Genomic DNA, 23483 nt, shown 5'->3' on the forward strand with positions numbered 1-23483 from the left:
TCTGTTCGTGTCCTTTGCCCACTTTTTGATGGGATTGTTTGTTTTTTTCTTGTAAATTTGTTTGAGTTCATTGTAGATTCTGGATATTAGCCCTTTGTCAGATGAGTAGGTTGGGAAAATTTTCTCCCATTGTGTAGGTTGCCTGTTCACTCTGATGGTAGTTTCTTTTGCTGTGCAGAAGCTCTTTAGTTTAATTAGATCCCATTTGTCAATTTTGGCTTTTGTTGCCATTGCTTTTGGTGTTTTAGACATGAAGTCCTTGCCCATGCCTATGTCCTGAATGGTATTGCCTAGGTTTTCTTCTAGGGTTTTTATGGTTTTAGGTCTAACATGTAAGTCTTTAATCCATCTTGAATTAATTTTTGTATAAGGTGTAAGGAAGGGATCCAGTTTCAGCTTTCTACATATGGCTAGCCAGTTTTCCCAGCACCATTTATTAAATAGGGAATCCTTTTCCCATTTCTTGCTTTTGTCAGTTTTGTCAAGGATCAGATAGTTGTAGATATGTGGCATTATTTCTGAGGGCTCTGTTCTGTTCCATTGATCTATTCTCTGTTGTGGTACCAGTACCATGCTGTTTTGGTTACTGTAGCCTTGTAGTATAGTTTGAAGTCAGGTAGCATGATGCCTCCAGCTTTGTTCTTTTGGCTTAGGATTGACTTTGTGATGTGGGCTCTTTTTTGGTTCCGTATGAACTTTAAAGTAGTTTCTTCCAATTCTGTGAAGAAAGTCATTAGTAGCTTGATGGGGATACCATTGAATCTGTAAATTACCTTGGACAGTATGGCCATTTTCATGATATTGATTCTTCCAACCCATGAGCATGGAATGTTCTTCCATTTGTTTGTATCCTCTTTGATTTCATATAGCAGTGGTTTGTAGTTCTCCTTGAAGAGGTCCTTCACATCACTTGTAAGTTGGATTCCTAGGTATTTTGTTCTCTTTGAAGCAATTGTGAATGGGAATTCACTCACGATTTGGCTCTCTGTCTGTGATTGGTGTACAAGATAGCTTGTGACTTTTGTACATTGATTTTGTATCCTGACACTTTGCTGAAGTTGCTTATCAGCTTAAGGAGATTTTGGGCTGAGACAATGGGGTTTTCTAGATATACAATCATATCATCTGCAAACAGGGACAACTTGACTTTCTCTTTTCCTAATTGAATGCCCTTTATTTCCTTCTCCTGCCTGATTGCCCTGGCCAGAACTTCCAGCACTATGTTGAATAGGAGTGATGAGAGAGGGCATCCCTGTCTTGTGCCAGTTTTCAAAGGGAATGCTTCCAGTTTTTGCCCATTCAGTATGGTATTGGCTGTGGGTTTGTCATAGATAGCTCTTATTATTTTGAGATACGTCCCATCAATACCTAATTTATTGAGAGTTTTTAGCATGAAGCTGTTGTTGAGTTTTGTCAAAGGCCTTTTCTGCATCTATTGAGATAATCATGTGGTTTTTGTTTGTTTCTGTTTTATATGCTGGATTACATTTATTGATTTGCGTATGTTGAACCAGGCTTGCATCCCAGGGATGAAGCCCACTTGATTATGGTGGATAAGCTTTTTGATGTGCTGCTGGATTCAGTTTGCCAGTATTTTATTGAGGATTTTTGTGTCAGTGTTCTTCCAGGATATTGGTCTGAAATTCTCTCTTTTGGTTGTGTCTCTGCCAGGCTTTGGTATCAGGATGATGCTGGCCTCATAAAATGTGTTAGGGAGGATTCCCTCTTTTTGTATTGATTGGAATAGTTTCAGAAGGAATGGTACCAGTTCTTCCTCGTACCTCTGGTAGAATTCGGCTGTGAATCCATCAGGTCCTGGACTCCTTTTGGTTGGTAAGCTATCGATTATTGCCACAATTTCAGAGCCTGTTATTGGTCTATTCAGAGATTCAACTTCTTCCTGGTTCAGTCTTGGGAGGGTGTGTTTGCCGAGGAATTTATCCATTTCTTCTAGATTTTCTAGTTTATTTGCATAGAGGTGTTTTTAGTATTCTCTGATGGCAGATTGTATTTCTGTGGGATTGGTGGTGATATACCCTTTATCATTTTTTATTGCATCTGTTTGATTCTTCTCTCTTTTCTTCTTCATTAGTCTTGCTAGCAGTCTATCCATTTTGTTGATCTTTTCAAAAAACCAGCTCCTGGATTCATTAATTCTTTGAAGGGTTTTTTTGTGTCTGTATTTCCTTCAGTTCTGCTCTGATTTTAGTTATTTCTTGCCTTCTGCTAGCTTTTGAATGTGTTTGCTCTTGCTTTTCTAGTTCTTTTAATTGTGATGTTAGGGTGTCAATTTTGGATCTTTCCTGCTTTCTCTTGTGGGCATTTAGTGCTATAAATTTCCCTCTACACACTGCCTTGAATGTGTCCCAGGGATTCTGGTATGTTGTGTCTTTGTTCTCGTTGGTTTCAAAGAACATCTTTATTTCCGCCTTCATTTCTTTATGTACCCAGTAGTCATTCAGGAGCAGGTTGTTCAGTTTCCATGTAGTTGAGCGGTTTTGAGTGAGTTTCTTGATCCTGAGTTCTAGTTTGATTGCACTGTGGTCTGAGAGAAAAGTTTGTTATAATTTCTGTTCTTTTGCATTTACTGAGGAGTGCTTTACTTCCAACTTTGTGGTCAATTTTGGAACAGGTTTGGTGTGGTGCTGAAAAAAATGTATATTCTGTTAATTTGGGGTGGAGAGTTCTGTAGATGTCTATTAGGTCTGCTTGGTGCAGAGCTGAGTTCAATTCCCAGGTATCCTTGTTAACTTTCTCGTTGATCTGTCTCATGTTGGCAGTGGGGAGTTAAAGTCTCCCATTGTTATTGTGTGGGAGTCTAAGTCTCTTTGTAGGTCACTCAGGACTTGCTTTATGAATCTGGGTGCTCCTGTATTGGGTGCATATATATTTAGGATAGTTAGCTCTTCTTGTTGAATTGATCCCTTTACCATTATGTAATGGCCTTCTTTGTCTCTTTTGATCTTTGTTGGTTTAAAGTCTATTTTATCAGAGACTAGGATTGCAACCCCTGCCTTTTTTTGTTTTCCATTTGCTTGGTAGATCTTCCTCCATCCCTTTATTTTGAGTCTGTGCGTGTCTGCACATGAGATGGGTTTCCTGAATACAGCACACTGATGGGTCTTGACTCCTTATCCAGTTTGCCAGTCTGTGTCTTTTAATTGGAGCATTTAGTCCATTTACATTTAAAGTTAATATTGTTATGTGTGAATTTGATCCTGTCATTATGATGTTAGCTGGTTATTTTGCTCGTTAGTTGATGCAGTTTCTTCTTAGCCTCGATGGTCTTTACAATTTGGCCTGTTTTTGTAGTGGCTGGTACCGTTTGTTCTTTTCCATGTTTATTGCTTCCTTCAGGAGCTCTTTTAGGGCAGGCCTGGTGGTGACAAAATCACTCAGCGTTTGCTTGTCTGTAAAGTATTTTATTTCTCCTTCACTTATGAAGCTTAGTTTGGCTGGATATGAGATTCTGGGTTGAAAATTCCTTTCTTTAAGAATGTTGAATATCGGCCCCCACTCTCTTCTGGCTTGTAGAGTTTCTGCTGAGAGATCAGCTGTTAGTCTGATGGGCTTCCCTTTGTGGGTAACCCGACCTTTCTCTCTGGCTGCCCTTAACATTTTTTCCTTCATTTCAACTTTGGTGAATCTGACAATTATGTGTCTTGGAGTTGCCCTTCTCAAGGAGTATCTTTGTGGCATTCTCTGTATTTCCTGAATCTGAATGTTGGCCTGCCTTGCTAGATTGGGGAAGTTCTCCTGGATAATATCTTGCAGAGTGTTTTCCAACTTGGTTCCATTCTCCCCGTCACTTTCAGTTACACCAATCAAAAGTAGGTTTGGTCTTTTCACATAGTCCCATATTTCTTGGAGGCTTTGTTCGTTTCTTTTTATTCTTTTTTTTCTAAACTTCTCTTCTTGCTTCATTTCATTCATTTCGTCTTCCATCGCTGATACCCTTTCTTCCAGTTGATCGCATCAGCTACCGAGGCTTCTGCAATCTTCACATATTTCTTGAAACTTGGCTTTCAGCTCCATCAGCTCCTTTAAGCCCTTCTCTGCATTGGTTATCTTAGTTATACATTCATCTATTTTTTTTTCAAAGTTTTTAACTTCTTTGCCATTGGTTTGAATTTCCTCCCATAACTCAGAGTAGCTTGATCATCTGAAACCTTCTTCTCTCAACTCATCAAGGTCATTCTCTGTCCTGCTTTGTTCCATTGCTGGTGAGGAACTGCGCTCTTTGGAGGAGGAGAGATGCTCTGCTTTTTAGAATTTCCAGTTTTTCTGCTATGTTTTTTCCCCATCTTTGTGGTTTTATCTACTTTTGGTCTTTGATGATGGTGATGTACAGATGGGTTTTTGGTGTGGGTGTCCTTTCTGTTCGTTAGTTTTCCTTCTACCAGACAGGACCCTCAGCTGCAGGTCTGTTGGAGTTTGCTAGAGGTCCACTCCAGACCCTGTTTTGCTGGGTGTCCACAGCGGTGTCTGCAGAACAAAGGATGTTTGTGAACCGCAAATGCTGCTGCCTGATCATTCCTCTGGAAGTTTTGTCTCAGAGGAGTACCCGGCCGAGTGAGGTGTCAGTCCACCCCTACTGGGGGATGCCTCCCAGTTAGGCTGCTCGGGGGTCAGGGACCCACTTTAGGAGGCAGTCTGCCCGTTCTCAGATCTCCAGTTGCATGCTGGGAGAACCACTACTCTCTTCAATGCTGTCAGACAGGGACATTTAGGTCTGCAGAGGTTCCTGCTGTCTTTTTGTTTGTCTGTGCCCTGCCCCCAGAGGTGGAGCCTACAGAGGCAGGCAGTTGTCCTTGAGCTGTGGTGGGCTTCACCCAGTTCGAGCTTCCTGGCTGCTTTGTTTACCTAAGCAAGCCTGGGCAATGGTGGGCGCCCTTCCCCCAGCCTCACTGCTGCCTTGCAGTTTGATCTCAGACCGCTGTGCTAGCAATCATCGAGACTCCATGGGTGTAGGACCCTCCGAGCCAGGTGCAGGACACTATCTCCTGGTGTGCCGTTTTCCAAGCCCATTGGAAAAGCACAGTATTAGGGAGGGAGTGACCCGATATTCCAGGTGCCCTCTGTTACCCCTTTCTTTTACTAGGAAAGGGAACTCCCTGACCCCTTGCACTTCCCAAGTGAGGCAGTGCCTCGCCCTGCTTCAGGTCGTGAACGGTGCGCTGCACCAACTGTCCTGCACCCACTGTTTTGCACTCCCTAGTGAGATGAACCCGGTACCTCAGATGGAAATGCAGAAATCACCCGTCTTCTGCATCACTCACGCTGGGAGCTGTAGACCGGAGCTGTTCCTATTCGGCCATCTTGGCTCCACCCCCCATTTCTCTCTTTTTTGTTTCATCAAAAAGCAAATGGAAGCAATCAGGGCATTGCAAAATAACTCAAAGATATTGGTCATGCATGACGCAGACAACAATCATGTTTTAATCTGCCTTCTAAGGGCAGAAACAAGTAATTTCTAGTTTTTCTTTATCAATAATGTTTAGCCAGAGCATAAATTATATAGAATAGTTATCAGTTTTTTGGTTTGTGTCTTTACAATAGCCTCTATTAAAACTGGCTGGAAGAAAAAAAGACACTGTTTGCATATTGCAAATGATGTCCAAAGTCCAAAGGCTGTTAATAATCAATACTCCTATAATCAGATTTTTTTATTTGCACCCTATTCAGAATTATATCTTTATCAGTACTGTACCTTCATCAGCAATGAATATTTTTCTTACAATGTGAAAAAGAAAGAATTTGCTGAGGAATAAAGCAAAAACACCATTTTTGGGGGGTTTTAACTTTCATTTATATTGAGGGTAATCTTTTTGAAGAACTTAGTCATTTTTAAAAATTATGTGTGTGAGAGAGAGAAAGATGAAAGTTGGTTAGTCATTTCAAATGATTCACAATAAAATGCCATCATGATGGCACAAACAAAACAAAAAAGATTTGTAGCTGGAGGTTGTTACAGTCGCACATACAGTCATAATTTTCTCTGAAATATCTGAGTAATTGAATACTTTTTGTAATATATAGAGATTCTGAAAAGCAAAACTACTTCAGAGATAAAATGAGTTTATTTTGACCGTAAAATGCTTTACTTAAGAATTTTATTAGAGAAGAAACAATTGAACTGGATTCAGTTTTCACAACCAGCATAAGATGGCATGCATACTTTCTTTTACATGCTATTGGTTAACCATTAGGCAGTGTGCAGAGGGCATTGTCTCCATTGATTTTATAACCTGTGAGGGAGGAAGAATGAAACATTTGCTAGCCAGCTGAGTGACAGTGATGGATTCAAAACATCAGTGTTTGAAACTAAATGATTGTCACTTCATGCCTATCCTGGGATTTGGCACCTATGCACCTCCAGAGGTAATAATAATGTTTTTAGTGCAGAGAGTTGAAAAGAGCAAAGCCAGAATAAGTGGAAGCTGACCTGGATTGTCAGGTTTGTGTTCGTGTGTTACTCTGCATGATTCCAACCTAAGTTTCTGTAGGTTAAAGCTATACTCTAGCTATACTCTAGCTATACTCTATGTACAAAGAGAAAAGGTCAACCTTTGTTGTGCATTGAAGTCTGGTTGCATGGTCACCTACTGTTTATTTTGGACACTTTTTTTTCTTCTGTTTATTTCATAGCTTGTCAGAATCTATGAAACTCAGTGGTGAAAAGCACTACCTGCCTGCTCCTCTCTTGGAAATTGATGGCAATAGAAGTGGTTTCTCTGTTTCCTTCTGTATTGAAGAAATCTTTTCTTCTTCTAAGAAGACATAATACAGAAGAATTTTTATAGCAAAATTTAGTGGAGATGGGGTGCATGAAATATGTTGGGAGAGTATCACTGTTCTGATATGCAGCCTTGAACACCACATGGTAATACTGGACCTGGACTAAAGAGAATTTCCCATGTACTACTCTCACCTCTGAGAAAATTACCAGAGGATATAAAATATCCTCATTTTAAGAAAAAAAAACTAGAACCTAACAAGGTAAGTTTAAATTATTGATCCTTGTTCATATGCATCAGATTTGTAACAAAATGGTAGGGGTTGTCCTCTGACACAAACATGAGCAAAATGGAGACTTTATTTTCTAGACTAAACTATTTCTACACTGGAAGAAAACTTGTAATCCAAGACTTTCCTGAGACTAATATGTTTGTGATTTAGGGACTAGATACATGAAATTTGAGTCTCACTTTTCTATCAGTGTGTTCTGTGCAACATCACTGGGAGAGGACTCATAGGAGCTTGCACTGTATTCCTTCTATAATTCCTTCCATGTACATTTGTCCCTGTGTTAATCTCACTTTATTAAAAGTATTTAGGACTGTATCTGTAACTATAGGTTGAGGTCAGTGTGGGTTAACCTGTGCCTCTGCTCTCCTGACTCCGTGGAACTTTCCAGAGCAGCCAACATCATTGCCAAATCTGCACCTTCCACGTAGGCCTGGTGTTTTTACTACTGTCTAGTGAACACACAGTGCTCTCTTCTAAAGATTCTTTACCTACTTTGGTCTCCATTATTGTATGTTTTCTTTCTTTCTGACTCATTAGCTCAAAAAGGGTGATTTGCTTATAAGTTAGGATCAGGGGGTGGTGTGTCTGGAATTGGTGGGTTCTTGGTCTCACTGACTTCAAGAATGAAGCCACGGACCCTCACAGTGAGTGTTACAGTTCTTAAAGGCAGCGTGTCCGGAGTTTGTTCCTTCTGATGTTTGGATGTGTTCAGAGTTTCTTCCTTCTGGTGGGTGCATGGTCTCATTGGCTCAGGAGTGAAGCTGCAGACCTTCATGGTGAGTGTTACAGCTCTTAAGGTGGCACATCTGGAGTTGTTCATTCCTCCTGGTGGGTTTGTGGTCTTGCTGGCTTCAGGAGTGAAGCTGCAGACATTTGTGGTGTTACAGCTCATAAAGGCAGTGTGGACCCAAAGAGTGAGCAGTAGCAAGATTTATTGCAAAGAGCTAAAGAAGAAAGCTTCCACAGTATGGAAGGGGACCCGAGTGGGTTGCCACTGCTGGCTCAGGCAGCCTGCTTTTATTCTCTTATCTGGCCCCACCCACATCCTGCTGATTGGTCCATTTTACAGAGAGCTGATTGGTCTGTTTTACAGAGAGCTGATTGGTCCATTTTGACAGTGCTGATTGGTGCATTTACAATCCCTGAGCTAGACACAAAGGTTCTCCAAGTCCCCACCAGAGTAGCTAGATACAGAGTGTCGACTGGTGCATTCACAATCCCTGAGCTATACACAGGGTGCTGATTGGTGTGTTTACAAACCTTGAGCTAGATACAGAGTGCCGACTGGTGTATTTACAATCCCTTAGCTAGACATAAAGTTTCTCCAAGTCCCCACCAGACTCAGGAGCCCAGCTGGCTTCACCCAGTGGATCCCACACCAGGGTTGCAGGTGGAGCAGCCTGCCAGTCCCGTGCCATGTGCCTGCACTCCTCAGCCCTTGGGTGGTTGATGGGACTGGGTGCTGTGGAGCAGGGGGCAGCACTAGTCGGGGAGGCTCCAGCCACACAGGAGCCCACAGATGGTGGGGGGCTCAGGCATGGTGGGCTGCAGGTCCTGAGCCCTGCCCCGTGGGGAGGCAGCTAAGGCCCGGCAAGAAATTGAGCACAGCATCTGCTGGCCCACGTGCTAAGCCCCTTACTACCCGGGGCTTGCAGGCTGGCCGGCTGCTCCAAGTGCGGTGCCCGCTGAGCCCATGCCCACCCAGAACTCGTGCTGGCCCACAAGCGTGGCACGCAGCCCGGGTTCCCACCCACACCTCTCCCTCCACACCTCCCTGCAAGCTGATGGAGTCACCTCTGGCCTTGGCCAGCCCAGAAAGGGGCTCCCACAGTGCAGCGGCGGACTGGAGGGCTACTCAAGTGCAGCCAGAGTGGGCGCCAAGGCCATGGAGGCACTGAGAGCGTGCGAGGACTTCAAGGGCTGCCAGCACATTGTCACCTCTCAGTGGGAGATGATGACAACCATTTTATAGCCATTTTTGAGGTGGGCATGGATGATTTCCAGCTTCTGAAGAAGGAGCTGGTGACAGGTATATATCAGTGCATCTTTGGCTATTTGAGGAATAAGAACACACACAGCATGGAGTCTGGAGGGTGAGGGCTATTGACAGGATGACCAGAAATCCATGGGCTTCCTCCAGCAGTATGGGCATCAGAGCTCCCAGAGCCTAGGAATGAGGCATCCCTATGGGAGGGGTGTTCAGTGAGGAGGGAGGGAACATACCCAGAAGAAATGATTAGAGGTCATATATGGAAGAGGTTTAGAAGGGAGGGGGTTGAGTACATGTATGCTTGGAAAAACACATTGGCACCATTTGGGGATAATTATATGTTGTGCATAAAAGGAAACTCTCTCCACAATCCTTCAAGAAACCCCAGAGCCGAGAGTCAGGCCTGGACCTCTGATGCCCAGTTACAGCATTGACCCTACTGAGCTGTGGTGGGACAGGACATTGAAGACACCATTGACTTATCAGATTCCCCTAACTACCAACCCATCTTTGGAGAATGTTCTTAGATTCCAAAAATATACTATTAATTTATGATACTTGATCTTTTTAAATGTTTCATACATAAAATAAGTGATGGTTTTAGGGGTCAGGATTGTAATCTCATCAACATGTGTTTTACTGCAAAAGGTCTGTTTAAGTCACTCATATTAATTTCCTTGCTCTTGGCATGTGGTTATGGTGGGAAGAGAGCTGTAAGGCATGCTTACAAGTATAAAAGACAAAATGTTCTAAAGCCATTACATATTACTCTCAAATTAAGATAAAAATGGTAAATAATACATCTAATAAAGCAAATTATCCAAACTCCCAAAAATCTTTTGGAAACAGTGTCTGCAAAATTGCACAATGTTTTCAAACTTTAGTAAATGTTAGGAATAACTCTTACAAAGACATGTAATTCTTTTACATAGTTTTTAGGGGTACAAAGTAAATCAACTAATCATGGGGACATAAATTTTCATTTCAGAAAACTCTTTTGAAAACTTAGGATATTCTGGTGAAAGCATTTTGAGGACAGTGGTTTTTGACCTGGGCACACTAACACTTTCGCTCTCAGTTGTTCTTACTCTGGTGGCCACCTTAACCCCACCAAAGAGGCTTTCTCAAGCCAGGTCTCCCAGCACGTTTTGCAGCCCACCGTCTTTCCTTAAACTGTGTATTCCTTAAAATTGAGGGAGGCTATAAACCTTGGAGTGCCCTAGGCCAATTTCCTGGACTGTTTTCTGTCTACTGTCATTCCCTTGATGATCTCTGGCTTTACATACCACCTCTAGGTTGAGAAACACTCCAAAAATATTTGTAACTGAGCTTTTCCCTCCAAACTCCAGGACGGAACATAACAATGTGTGCTCTACATCTCCATGTTAGTGTCTAATGGACATTCACCCTTAGCATGGCTCAAACAAACCATGTCAACAACTGCCTGCTGTTCCACCTCAACTTTCTTATTTTAACCAATAACTATTTCACATCTCATAAGGTTGATTGATGTAATTACCAAGAAAAGAGTGACATTTCTTCAAAACTTACAGGTCAAGTGTGTAACTCCTAAGAAAAATTTTAAATGTCAAATTTCTGTAGCATGCATAACATGTTTTTCCAGATGTGAAATAATCATTAGTGCAGTCATTTGTAAATACTAAATCTGCTACAGGCTTATTCCAGCCAGTTCTTTACTTAGTCCTCTATTTCCACCGAACTCTTAGTAAAAAAAACAAAAAACAAAAAACAAAAACCTTGTAATTTCTCAAAGTTCAACACTTGGTTTTCAGGAACACTTGGGAATGTAACAAAATTGTATAGGGACCCCCAATCCCTGATTCATCATTTTTTTCTCTACAAGAAATGCTGAAGCGAATAACTCAGGATAAAGGAAAGGAAATAGATAGTAACTAACAGCCATTTAGACCTATAAAGATGTCCTAGTCTATGTGAATACATGGCAAAACATGAAAACATGTATTTTTGAAATTTTGGAATTGTACTCTATTTTTCTTCAAGATTTAAAATACGAATGTATACAAATAAGTATAATTCTAAGTTAATATGTACACAATGTAGAAAGCTGTAATTAGTAACAAAACAATGTGAAGTGGAGTAAAAACCTGGGGAAAGGGAGAGGTTCTATATAAAATTTAACTTACATTGGCATTGATTCAAAGTAAATTGCTATGATTTTATTAAATTGTATGTCATCCCCACAGCAATCACAGAGAATAACTGTAGAATATACTCCACAGGAAATGAGAAAGGAATACCAATGTCATTTAAAAAAATCACATAACCTTACAAAATGGTAGTAAAGGTGAATATGAAGGACAAAAAGCTATAGAGAGTGGGAAACATTGAAAATGGCACAAGTAGCCGGGAGCAGTGGTTCATGCCTGTTATCCCAGCATTTTGGGAGGCTGAAGCAGGCAGATCACTTGAGGCCAGGAATTTGAGGCCAACATGGTGGAACCCCATCTCTACTAAAAACACAAAATTAAGCCAGGTGTAGTGGTGCAAGCCTGTAACCCCAGCTACTCAGAAGCCCCGGAGGCAGAGGTTGCAGTGAGCCAAGACTGCACCACTGCAATCCACCCTGGAGGACAGAGGTAGTCTCTGTCCTAGCAAAAAAAAAAAAAAAAAGGCACAAGTAACTCTTTCCCTGTCAAAAATGACAGCCATGTGTCGTGTAATGCCTGGGCTATCTTCTGAGAAAGGCTCTGTGAGGCAGCTCCATCACTGTGGGGACATGAAAGCATGAAGAGAAAATTCTCTCAATGTCATTGCCTCGCCAACTACGTTTATGTCATATTCTAAATCCTTTGCTGTAATTTCAGGAATGTTTACAGCATCTTCATCAGAAGTGGAATCTATTTCACCAAACCAGTTTCTTTGCTCATCCATAAAAGTAGCTTCTCATTTGGTAAAATTATATCATGATATTGCAGCCATTCAGTAATATTCAAGCTCCAATTTTAACTATAGTTCTCTTACTGTTTCCACCACATCTTCAGTTATTTTTCTCCACTGAAGTCTTGACTTGCTCAAAGTCATCCACGAGTGTACTTGTACATAAACAGGCCCATTGACCAAGGGAACCGTAGAGAAGTCCCAGAAATAATGCTGCACACCTGCAGTCATTCAATGAGTAATGCTGTGATAACTAGCTAGCCATGTGCAGAAGATTGAAACTGGAAAGCCTTCCTTACACTGTATTAAAAAATAAACTCAAAATATATTAAAACCTTGAGTTTTAAACCTAAAACTATGAAAAACCCTTGAAGATAACCCAGGAAATACCATTCTGAAATAGGCCCTGGCAAAGATTTCATAATGAAGGCACCGAAAGCAATTGCAAGAAAAACAGAAAAGACAAGTGAGACCTGATAAACTAAACAGCTTCTATACAGCAAAAGACACTATCAACAGAATAAACAGACAACCTAAAGAATGGAAGAAAATTCCCACACACTATGCATCTGATGAAGGTCCAATATCCAGAATCTGCAAGAAACTTAAACAAAATAACAAGCAAAAAGAAAAACAACTCCATTAAAAAGTGGGGAAAATACGTGAAGAGATGCTTTTTAAAAGAAGACATACTTGTGGCAACCAAGCATATAAAAAAATGCTCAACATCACTGATCATTAGAGAAATGTAAATCAAAACCACAATGAGAAACCATCTCATACCAGTCAGAATGGCTATTACTAAAAAGTCAAAAAATAACAGGTGCTGCTAAGGTTCTAACGAAAAGAGAACACTTATACACTGCTGGTGTACTAGTTCAACCATTGTAGAAAGCAGTGTGATGATTTCTCAAAGAACTTAAAACAAAATTACTATTCAACCCAGCAATCCCATTATTGGGCATATAGCTAAACGAATATAAATCATTCTGTCATAAAGACACATGCATGTATATGTTCATTGTAACACTGTTCACAATAGCATAGTCATGGAATCAAATTAAATGCCTGTCAACACCAGACTGGATAAATCTTTACATTCTCACAAAATTTATATACCACATTTTAACGTCCAAGATGACGATATTAGGAGGTTAGTACTTAGGAGTTGATTGTGTTACCGGAAGAGGGTGTCCAGGTTCTTGGCTTCTTGAACAAAGAATTGGACAAAATGCACAAAAAAGCAAGGAAAGAATGAAGCAGCAAAAGGAAATATTCAAAATGAAAGTACACTTCACAGTGTGGGAGTGGGCATGAGCATAGGGCCCCATTACAGAATTTGTGGGGGTTTAAATACACTCTAGGGGTTTCCACTGGTTACTTGCTGTATGCCCTATGTAAATGAAGACAAAGTAAAGTTACAAAGTCACTTAGCGTACACCCTATGGAAAGGATATTTCCTTTCATAGCTGAAGTGTTAATTGGCCTTATGTTCCCTGCCTCCAGACATTATTTTCTTGACTCATATCCCCACTGAGAGACGTGATCCTCATAAATCTTTATGGGAGGCAGAGGGACAGCTGGTCTTTCTTCTGTAGCTGCTTCGTGCTGGCTTGGGGTGTAGTCCCTACCTATTGAGGATCACAGAACTCTCACTGTGTCTAGTGGAGGCAGGGTATCTCCTTGATGGCCAGGGGTGGTGTCTTTACCTGGAATTGGCTGGAGCCTTTGTTGCATGATCATCTGAAGCTAGATGGTCTCTAGGTGAGAGGAAATGAATTTTGTTAAAACATTTAATGGGAACTTCAGGGATGGATACCTATGCTGTCGGTATTGTTTGTTGTAGAGATTTGCAGGAGACAAACAAAATTTTGTCTGTGGTGTGTTCTAGGATCTGTGTGTTTCCTTAAAGTCTTAGAACTAGCGACTCCATTTTGGTTTGGTCTTTTGAGGCTTAGTGCATGAGTCCAGTCCAAAACAATGGCCTCCTATAATTTTGTTTAAAAAATTTCCCGTTTTTGATCAGGTTCTCACTTAGGTGAGAATGTGACCAAAACTTAGGGTCTTAGTGCCACTCTCAGTTACCATCATTTTGGGTTTCCCATCTCAGCATGTCATTGAGAGGTTACAGTGTCCTCATGGTTGCACATTTCTTTCAGCTCTTGTCATTCCAGTCGAAGAGAGACCATATGACATCCTAGTGATGATTGCATATAAGCATTTAAAACTCTTGAGAGAATATAGTGCACCAAGGAGACTATTATTATGACTATTGGGAGGATAATACCTAGAGTTTGGAATATGGTCCTCATCCAAGGTCCCCATAAGCCAAGCCTCCTAAAACAGAATAGATTAAAGAATGAGCTAAATAAAGAGTCTACTCACTTAACTTAGTCTCATCTCCTTCACTGAATTTCCATAATCTTCATTTAATGTATTTCTGTAGGTCGTAAGTGCCAGCTGCAGCATAGATACTTTTCTGTTCATCCAATTCTATTATAACTTTCACAAAAGAATTTAAAGTCTGTTACAAATGATGCCCTTCTAGGAGAGTGAAGGCCTCCTGGAAATGTTCTCTTTAACCCATGATGTGGATTAAGAGGAGTGAATCAATGTTTGTTTGTTTGTTTTTGAATGATTACTAGGCAACATATGTACCATTAAACTTTCTTACATACATTGGGCCTTTGCCCTTTATCTACCAAAGTATAAGTTTATACATTTATAAGGCTGGCTGCAAATTCCTTAACAAAGTACACCCCAAAAGTGCACATAACAGATCCCTTTTCCATTTCTATTGTTCAGAGAGGCATAAGCAAGAAAAAATAATAAAAAATAAGAATTTCATGACAGTAGAAGTGTTAATCTGTTAACTTGGGAAAAGATATTCACATCAAGGATGCCATCTTCATTTTGGGAGAAATTTCCCTGGTTAGTTTCACCTTAATGGCTCCAATGAGTGTACAATTCCAGGAGTGTGGAGGGACCTTTCTCAGTTGTGAGATTATGTACCCAAAGTTCAAGGTCCCAAAGTTTTGTTGTACTGCGGATGGCAAGATTTGATGTTCTCAGAAGATCCAAACAATTGAAAGCTTTTTTTACCTGGTGAGAATATACTGTAGCATAATAATCTACCTTTATAACATCAGCCCTCTTGCATGGGAAAGCTTTTGTACAACCAGAAAACATGCATTGAAAATAACAATTGAATGACATCCTTTTATAAAATGTCTAAATGGCACACCAGGTGACTGAATGTACCTGAAGCTTTGTTTTCCCAGGAATATGGGGCCAAACAATAGTTATAAACTATTTTAGTAATGTGTAAGTTACCACACCAATGTATTCAAATTGGATTATTTTATCTTTTCCATGGTGAGTCATGGAATGCAGAACTTTTAATAATAAATGCTTTAAGGACTCAGGAAGGACAATGTGGCCATCCTGGTTCTCCATGAGTCTGAACTTGAGTAACATTAGACTTATATCCTCTTGAATACCAGTTGATTCTCCAAATTAGGTGCATTGTACTGATAGCTGATGAGTTACCATAGGTGATTTGACTCAGACCATGGAGTTTATTTGAATTGTATATTTAAACAATTTTTGTATTAGCTTGTTTAACATGAAAATCTAAGTATTTTCTTGGTATTTAATTTTTTTGTTCTACTTGGATTAGTAGCTTTATACAAGAAAATTTGGTTATTTCTATGGTTTATAGTAACATAATAATCATAATTATAATTGATGGCATATAATTAGACATTTGAATTTTAGAAATTCCATATAATCTTGGAACATACATTAGCATTATTCACAAAATATAATCTAAAGAAGATTGAACATCATTTTGATGATCCCATATACCTAAACATGTTAAATAATCCTGTTTACCTCTTTTCTGGATGTTTTCAGGGGCCATCTGATCCGTCCAAAAAGCTAGGCATTAGAAAAGACAATTTTGAAACTGAAGTTTGATTTTGGAATTCCAGATTTCCCTAAATTACTTATTTTGCCAAAATGATGACTCAGAAATTTTAAAGCAGAAAAAACCCTTTATAACCTTTTACCAAAAAAAAAAAAAAAAAACAAATTTTACTATTCTTACACATCTTGTATGTAAAACTGTTTCTAGTAATCTTAATTACATGTTAATGGTGACTCCTAGCAATTTTAATTGTAATGTAAAACTTGCTAAGTTATGTTCTGACAAGATTAGACTGTTTCCAGCATAGTTAGGGGCACAGCCAACTCCCCAAGGAGAGCGGGTGGCAGGGACTCGGGGACATTCAAGCAGGCAGAGAGGAGAAGAGGCAAGACCACAGGGAATGCTGGGAGCCTCCCAAGAAGGCCTCTTTCATCCCAGAAGCCCCCAGGGCCATCCCGAGTGGGCTGTCCTCAGGCCTTACCTAGCTGGAAAGCAGGCAAGTTAAACAAATTTCAAACACCAAAGAAGCAATTTATGACCTTAAAGCATTTAGCAAACCTAATATTTGAACATAACTTAGAGCACATGTTTACATTTTCAAGACAACTGTATTTTACCAATAATCTTTAAAACTGTTTATTTCCTAAAGATTACTCAAGTCACATGAACTAAATAAAAACATTACATTTTTCACTTTTCTGACAAAATATTTGATTTAAGTTCTTATATTATTAAACCAATTAATTTAAAACTTTACAGAAGGGACAAATGATGACTTTTACCTTTCATGTAACCAGTTTGCACAGAGCGAAAGAGACAAGAGACTAACTGGTAAGAAATATTCTTTTGCAAGCATGTCTGGTTTCTGGGTTCTTTCTCCCTGTGTGGCCCTAGGGACCCTACTTAACTGTATGCAGACAAACATATTGCCATGAATTAAGAATATTCACAAATAGTTTACAAATTTTGAAGAAATTAGGCAGAGAGAGAAATAGAATTCAAATTCTATTTATGAAAGTATACTCAACATGCTTAAAGTGTCTAGAAGCCTAAAATCCAAAAAGTTAGAATTTGATAACTTCTGAATTACACAAAATTATTCTTTTTCTCACTAATAACAATCTTTTCTGGCACATTTTGTCTACAGAATTATGTGTTAACTAGAACTCTTATCCTTATAACCTAAAACTTAAGTGAAACCCTAAAAAGCAAGAATTCCTGGCCAGGCATGGTGGCTCATGCCTGTAATTCCAGCACTTTGAGAGGCCAAGACAGGTGGATCACTTGAGGTCAGGTGTTCAAGATGAACCTGGCCAACATGGTGAAACCCCCTGTCTACTAAAAATACAAAAATTAGCCCAGCATGGTGGCAGGCACCTGTAGTCCCAACTGCTTGGGAGGCTGAGGCATGAGAATCACTTAAACCCAGGAGGCAGAGGTTGTGGTGAGCTGAGATCACACCATTGCACTCCAGCCTGGGCAATAAGAGTGAAACTGTGTCTCAAAAAAAAAAAAAAAAAAAAAGCCCTTCCCCCTTCTGGGCAGGGCAAATAGTCCTATTCATTCCTAGGCCTTCAGGCAATACCAGGGAGTGACTCCAGCCAATTGCCCTCAATTTTCAAGGAGCTACTAGAAAGCAGTTGTTGAAAGGCTGAAAATGAAAGGAAAAAAGGGAAAAAAGAGAAGACCCGGGTCCCTTAAGCAAACTGGGTGGTGGCAGTTAGGTGCCTTCACATGGACACCCTTAGTTTTCACTGGCCGTAGCCAGAATCCTGCAGTTTTCTCTGTGTTTAGGCACTGCCCACCAAGGATCCCAAGTTGGAAAGGAGAAAAGAGAGAGAGAGATTCCACTGTATGAAACAGAAAGGAAAGGAGAAAAATAAATCCTAAACTTTGGGCCTACCTTCTCCTGGAATCTCTCCTGGCTAGCTCAGCAAAATGTTACCAGTGGAGGGTGTCCATGTTCTCACCATCTTGAACAAAGAGTTCGACGAAACACACAAAGCAAATAAATAATGAAGCAACAAAAGTAGATATTTATTGAAAATAAAAGTACACTCCACATTGTGGAAGTGGGCCTGAGCGTAGTGGCTCAAGGGCCTCGTTACAGAATTTGTGGGGGTTTAAATACTCTCTGGGGATTTTCACTGGTTACCTGGTGTACACACTATGTAAATGAAGAGGGTGAAGTGAGGTTACAAAGTCATTTACCTGGAATATGCCCTATGGAGAGGATATTTCCTGTCATAGCTGAAGTGTGAATTGGACTTATATTCCCTGTCTCCAGACCCTATTTTTCTGCCTCAATTGGATCTTGAGTGTGGAACCATAATAAATGGGATTAGTGTCCTTGTTAAAGAGATTCAAGAGAGAGTGCTTGTCCCTTTTGTGACATAAGGATAGAAAGAGGACAGCTATCTATGAGTCAGGAAGGAGGCCTTACTAGACACTAAATTTGTCTGCACTTGATCTTGAGCTTCTAGCCTCCAGATCTGTGAGAAATCCATGCGTGATATTTATAACTAACCAGTCTGCAGTCTTTTGTTATAGCAGCTGTCATGAACTAAGACAGCCTGTTAGAAGGAGGCATAGACTTAGCCAGTGTTTTGGGGGTATTTTAGGAGCCCTGATAGGTGATCTTCATGTCTGCTTTGCTTCTATTGGGTGGTATTGATGGGGTGAAGTGGATTGTCCCAGCTACTCTGGAAACATTTCTTTTTGCTGCCTCACAATGGATTTCCACTTATTTACAGAGAATTATATGGCTATATCTTACTGTGCTTTATGTTGCTATAACAAAGTAACTATAACTGGCTGGTTCTTACACAATAGAGGTATATTTGGCTAATGGCTCCAGAGGCTGGAAATTCCAAGGCCATAGTGATCCCATTGGATGAGAGCCTTCCTGCTGTGGTGCTCCATGGTGCAAAGCAGGAGAGTAAGAGATCAGGAGCAAGAGAATAAAAAAGCAAGGGAGATCAGTGGCAGAGACTCTCCCTGCTCTCATGGGCTCTATTCCCTCTCTACATAATGAGAGTAAAATCCAAAGAGCATGAGGACTGAATCAAATATGAGAAAGACTCCCTAAAGGCGTGTCAGTGCTGGTAACACCTGTTTTTCACAACTCAGTGACTAAGGCACAGACAACCCCACACAGTGGCACGGATTCTCTTCTTGAACAGACTTTCCCCAGGCTCCTCAGAGTCTCTTTTTAAATAGGCCTTACCTTGGTCTGTAAGGATCTGAACACACCCGAACATAATTTCTAACAGTTCAAGGCTACATCGATAGATAACCAAGCCCTGTTAAACAGCCAGCCTGAGAAAACTCACGGCTTCCAAAAGAATTCAGTATTTGTTCCAGCAATGTCTGAAGAAATGCCTGTCTCCCAGCCTCATAGATGGCAGGAGTTCAACTTCCCTTAGTTCCAGTTAGCAAACCCAGAGGGATGAATCACATGGCCCAAGCAGCCCCTTCCTACTTTTTGTAATTTTCCACTTGGCTGATTCCACTCAGTCTCTGCTCAGGCTTTCCCTTCTCCCTCATTTTCCCTTTAAAATGCTGAGTCACCTTGCATAGATCATAGTTCAGTTCAGTTCATGCTGGACCTGTACTGCAATGTTATGTTACCGATAAAACCTGTCCTCACCATGTTAATCAGTACCCAACTTTCTTTGTCTTTGACTTTAGCAGAATTTGTTTTTTTCTGGCCTTATGATTTAATAGCTACAGACAGGTGGGAATGAAGACCAGCCTATGTGACACTTATCTCTGGGTGCTATTACTATTGAGCAGCAATTTAAGTATTAGGGATTTACAAATGTGTTTAATTTATTGCCAAACCCTAGCATAAGTCAAAATAAATGCTTATATTTAATCACTAAAATACGAGGTAATGATCCACCTCAGGAAGCAGAGTATGTGACTGCAATTATAATCTTTAAAGCCTTCTGTTTAGAAAGCATGCTTGCTTGAACTTCAAGTTTCTAGGCAAATGTAAGGGTCATTTGTAAAAGCCCAGTTTTTCCTGTTGCCAATAAGGATAGAGACATTTTCTTCTATGCTCATTTCTTAGACTATTTTTTTTGCAATTATAATAAAAATTATAAGGTGGTATTGAAGGCTCAGTAAGTACTTTGTAAGGTAGAGGAACAGAAGGATTAATTTAGGGGCAATGAAAAGCAGTGATATGGTGGCAATTTAGGCGGCTGAACAAGTGCATAGCATGTATGGAATTCCAGTGTTTTTTTTAAATTTTTTTAAATTATTCCTATTATTATACTTTAAGTTTTAGGGTACATGTGCACAATGTGCAGGTTTGTTACATATGTATACATGTGCCATGTTGGTGTGCTGCACCCAGTAACTTGTCGTTGAGCATTAGGTATATCTCCTAATGCTGTCCCTCCCCCCTCCTCTGACCCCACAACAGTCCCCGGAGCGTGATGTTCCCCTTCCTGTGTCCATATGTTCTCCTTGTTCAATTCCCACCTATGAGTGAGAACATGCAGTATTTGGTTTCTTGTCCTTGCGATAGTTTACTGAGAATGATGGTTTCCAGTTTCATCCATGTCCCTACAAAGGATATGAACTCATCATTTTTTATGGCTGCATAGTATTCCATGGTGTATATGTGCCACATTTTCTTAATCCAGTCTATCATTGTTGGACATTTGGGTTGGTTCCAAGTCTTTGCTATTGTGAATAGTGCCACAATGAACATACGTGTTCATGTGTCTTTATAGCAGCATGATTTATAGTCCTTTGGGTATATACCCAGTAATGAGATGGCTGGGTCAAATGGTATTTCTAGTTCTAGATCCCTGAGGAATCGCCACACTGACTTCCACAATGGTTGAACTAGTTTACAGTCCCACCAACAGTGTAAAAGTGTTCCTATTTCTCCACATCCTCTCCAGCACCTGTTGTTTCCTGACTTTTTAATGATGGCCATTCTAACTGGTGTGAGATGGTATCTCATTGTGGTTTTGATTTGCATTTCTCTGATGGCCAGTGATGATGAGCATTTTTTCATGTGTTTTTTGACTGCATAAATGTCTTCTTTTGAGAAGTGTCTGTTCGTGTCCTTTGCCCACTTTTTGATGGGGTTTTTTTCTTGTAAATTTGTTTGAGTTCATCATAGATTCTGGATATTAGCCCTTTGTCAGATGAGTAGGTTGTGAAAATTTTCTCCCATTCTGCAGGTTGCCTGTTCACTCTGATGGTAGTTTCTTTTGCTGTGCAGAAGCTCTTTAGTTTAATTAGATCCCATTTGTCAATTTTGGCTTTTGTTGCCATTGCTTTTGGTGTTTTAGACATGAAGTCCTTGCCCATGCCTATGTCCTGAATGGTATTGCCTAGGTTTTCTTCTAGGGTTTTTATGGTTTTAGGTCTAACATGTAAGTCTTTAATCCATCTTAATTAATTTTTGTATAAGGTGTAAGGAAGGGATCCAGTTTCAGCTTTCTACATATGGCTAGCCAGTTTTCCCAGCACCATTTATTAAATAGGGAATCCTTTTCCCATTGCTTGTTTTTGTCAGGTTTGCCAAGGATCAGATAGTTGTAGATATGCGGCATTATTTCTGAGGGCTCTGTTCTGTTCCATTGATCTATTCTCTGTTGTGGTACCAGTACCATGCTGTTTTGGTTACTGTAGCCTTGTAGTATAGTTTGAAGTCAGGTAGCATGATGCCTCCAGCTTTGTTCTTTTGGCTTAGGATTGACTTGGTGATGCGGGCTCTTTTTTGGTTCCATATGAACTTTAAAGTAGTTTTTTCCAATTCTGTGAAGAAAGTCATTGGTAGCTTGACGGGGATGGCATTGAATCTATAAATTACCTTGGGCAGTATGGCCATTTTCACAATATTGATTCTTCCAACCCATGAGCATGGAATGTTCTTCCATTTGTTTGTATCCTCTTTTATTTCATTGAGCAGTGGTTTGTAGTTCTCCTTGAAGAGGTCCTTCACATCCCTTGTAAGTTGGATTCCTAGGAATTTTATTCTCTTTGAAGCAATTGTGAATGGGAATTCACTCATGATTTGGCTCTCTGTTTGTCTGTGATTGGTGTACAAGAATGCTTGTGATTTTTGTACATTGATTTTGTATCCTGAGACTTTGCTGAAGTTGCTTGTCAGTTTAAGGAGATTTGGGGCTGAGACAATGGGGTTTTCTAGACATACAATAATATCATCTGCAAACAGGGACAATTTGACTTCCTCTTTTCCTTATTGAATACCCTTTATTTCCTTCTCCTGCCTGATTGCCCTGGCCAGAACTTCCAGCACTATGTTGAATAGGAGTGGTGAGAGAGGGCATCCCTGTCTTGTGCCAGTTTTCAAAGGGAATGCTTTCAGTTTTTGCCCATTCAGTATGATATTGGCTGTGGGTTTGTCATAGATAGCTCTTATTATTTTGAGATACGTCCCATCAATACCTAATTTATTGAGAGTTTTTAGCATGAAGGGTTGTTGAATTTTGTCAAAGGCTTTTTCTGCATCTATTGAGATAATCATGCAATTTTTGTCTTTGGTTCTGTTTATATGCTGGATTACATTTATTGATTTGCGTATGTTGAACCAGCCTTGCGTCCCAGGGATGAAGCCCAGTTGATCATGGTGGATAAGCTTTTTGATGTGCTGCTGGATTCTGTTTGCCAGTATTTTATTGATGATTTTTGCATCAATGTTCATCAAGGTTATTGGTCTGAAATTCTCTTTCTTGGTTGTGTCTCTGCCAGGCTTTGGTATCAGGATAATACTGGCCTCATAAAATGTGTTACGGAGGATTCCCTCTTTTTCTATCGATTGGAATAGTTTCAGAAGGGATGGTACCAGTTCCTCCTTGTACCTCTGGTAGAATTCGGCTGTGAATCCATCTGGTCCTGGACTCTTTTTGGTTGGTAAGCTATTGCTTATTGCCACAATTTCAGAGCCTGTTATTGGTCTATTCAGAGATTCAACTTCTTCCTGGTTTAGTCTTGGGAGGGTGTATTTGTCGAGGAATGTATCTATTTCTTCTAGATTTTCTAGTTTATTCGTGTAGAGGTGTTTGTAATATTCTCTGATGGCAGATTGTATTTCTGTGGGATCGGTGGTGATATCCCCTTTATCATTTTTTATTGCATCTATTTGATTCTTCCTCTTTTCTTCTTTATTAGTCTTGCTAGTGGTCTACCAATTTTGTTGATCTTTTCAAAAAACCAGCTCCTGGATTCATTAATTTTTTGAAGGGTTTTTTGTGTCTCTATTTCCTTCAGTTCTGCTCTGATTTTAGTTATTTCTTGCCTTCTTCTAGCTTTTGAATGTGTTTGCTCTTGCTTTTCTACTGCTTTTAATTGTGATGTTAGGGTGTCAATTTTGGATCTTTCTTGCTTTCTCTTGTGGGCATTTAGTGCTATAAATTTCCCTCTACATACTGCTTTGAATGTGTCCCAGGGATTCTGGTATGTTGTGTCTTTGTTCTCGTTGGTTTCAAAGAACATCTTTATTTCTGCCCTCATTTCGTTATGTACCCAGTAGCCATTCAGGAGCAGGTTGTTCCGTTTCCATGTAGTTGAGTGGCTTTGAGTGAGTTTCTTAATCCTGAGTTCTAGTTTGATTGCACTGTGGTCTGA

The 23483-nt window shown here is 40.1% G+C and overlaps 1 protein-coding gene across 1 annotated transcript in view; it reads left to right on the top strand.

Moving 5' to 3' along the window:
• The window catches only part of LOC129491831 (aldo-keto reductase family 1 member C3), a 69892-nt gene that overhangs the window by 13162 nt on the left and 33247 nt on the right, over window positions 1–23483 (top strand). The window contains exon 3 of the mRNA XM_055296390.2: window positions 6649–6999. The gene's annotated coding sequence lies outside the window, so the exon portion shown is untranslated. The remainder of the gene's footprint in view (window positions 1–6648; window positions 7000–23483) is intronic.

Source organism: Symphalangus syndactylus, chromosome 10 (assembly GCF_028878055.3).
Source record: "Symphalangus syndactylus isolate Jambi chromosome 10, NHGRI_mSymSyn1-v2.1_pri, whole genome shotgun sequence".
In the NCBI taxonomy this organism is placed as follows: Eukaryota; Metazoa; Chordata; class Mammalia; order Primates; family Hylobatidae; genus Symphalangus; species Symphalangus syndactylus.